At 30.7% G+C, this 1,829-nt stretch overlaps 1 non-coding gene across 1 annotated transcript; it reads right to left on the reverse strand.

The window, feature by feature from the left end:
• Positions 1 to 495: 495 nt before the first annotated feature.
• Positions 496 to 568, reverse strand: TRNAF-GAA (transfer RNA phenylalanine (anticodon GAA)). The gene has a single exon. It is a non-coding gene; the product is annotated as a tRNA-Phe (tRNA).
• Positions 569 to 1,829: the final 1,261 nt, after the last annotated feature.

Here is a 1,829-nt window from a genome sequence, read left to right on the forward strand (position 1 = left end):
AATTAGTAAAATAGTCAAAATATTGATATTTAAAAAAAATTCCCTATAACTAATAACTCCATCAAAAAGATGTAACGGCAGGTGCAAGGAGTTTGAAAGTGTAGTCTAGATAGATATTTAGAGAGTCTGAACATTTATTCTAGATGAGAAGCGGCAATGTCTAGAGGCAGATGTAGCAAGTTGTGCTGGATCAGTCTGGTAATTTTTTTTGGTTTCTGTTTCTTTGGCAGTAAATTCTACTTGGTAAATAAAATAATTTAGTTACCAAAAAAATACTATTTATTTTGATTTATGTGATATGTTTCTATTGATTTAAGAGGAAAAAAAAACTTACCAAACTTGTAGTTCTTAACTCCAACATATCATGACAATATGTTGTAACATATAAGAATTTTGAAATATCAACCAAATAGATTTGAAGAAGTAAAAAAAAATCATGTGAAGTAAAAAAATAATATCAACCAAACAGTTTTGAAGAAGTAAAAAAAATTCATATGCGGTGAACGTGGATCGAACACGTGACCTTCAGATCTTCAGTCTGACGCTCTCCCAACTGAGCTATCCCCGCAAACATATTAGCTGCACCAGCTGGGAATCGAACCCGGGTCTGTACCGTGGCAGGGTACTATTCTACCACTAGACCACTGGTGCTAGATGCATGCTTTTGAATAAATTGTTTTACTTACTCCAATGATTTTGTTGAAACATAACACATCCATAAATAATAAAATTAAACTACATTATTAGACTTATATCACTACCATATATAGTAACCTTACCTCTACTTTCAAATAATTGCAATATTACCACTTTTAATACTATATACCATATATTATTGAAGATTTAGTTATATGCACAATTAAAACATTCCTTATTTAAGATTTCATGTTAATCAGTTATCTCTCTCTCTCTATCTTATCAACCTCCATCTCCACCATCATTTTCTCTCTTTCTTTTCTCTCCACATTCCACCATTATACCTTTAAAATTAAAATCTAAAACAACATTGCAACAATTTGAGGTTTGTGTCTACTTAATCTTATTTTTGAGTTCAGTATCTTATCTTTGAGTTGAGAATCTTATCCTTGAGTTGAGTATCCTATCCTTGAGTGGAGTTTGAGTTGAGTTGAGTTGAGTGAGTTTGAGAAGAGGTAAGTATGTTTCTTTTCTATCAGTTCAAGCTTATGTTTATACTTTAGAGTTCCCCTTACATGCTCGTACATTCAATGTACTGACGTCATTTGACCTGCAACTTTCATGATGCAGATACATGTATTCAGGGTCATCAACAGACGCTTCGTTGATACCACTTGCAGTTCCAGTTAGCTTTGATGAGCCTCCTTGCTTCCCGAGTGTTCCACTTTTACTTTCAGTTGTTAGGTAGTCATGGGTCTTGTCCAGTGGCGTAGCCAGAAAATTTGCGAAGGGTGTCCAAGAACTACATCAATTAAAAAAAAATGAATGAGTGTATTGAAATTTTTTAAATCAAACTACGTAGTATTAATAATTAAATTTCTTAATGAATAAATGTACAAAAAATATTAAAGTTAAACTACATAATATTTAGTTTTAATGTGTATATTTAGTTTAATATAACGTGATCAGACGAGAAAAAAAGAAAAAATTCAACTTAGAATGACATCATTTTTATGCTTCAAGCAACGAGGACAGTAAAACAAGACATGTAAAATAAAGAGTACAATCAAAACAGGTTTTTTTAAAAAGAATTCTATATGAAGGCTTTTTGCGTTTTGTTGTTTTATATAAAATTTCAAGGTTGTTTATTAACTTAAATTAAATTTAAAAAATAAGTTATATTTAAAATTTTA

Source organism: Solanum tuberosum, unplaced genomic scaffold, assembly GCF_000226075.1.
Source record: "Solanum tuberosum cultivar DM 1-3 516 R44 unplaced genomic scaffold, SolTub_3.0 scf00189, whole genome shotgun sequence".
NCBI classification, from domain to species: domain Eukaryota; kingdom Viridiplantae; phylum Streptophyta; class Magnoliopsida; order Solanales; family Solanaceae; genus Solanum; species Solanum tuberosum.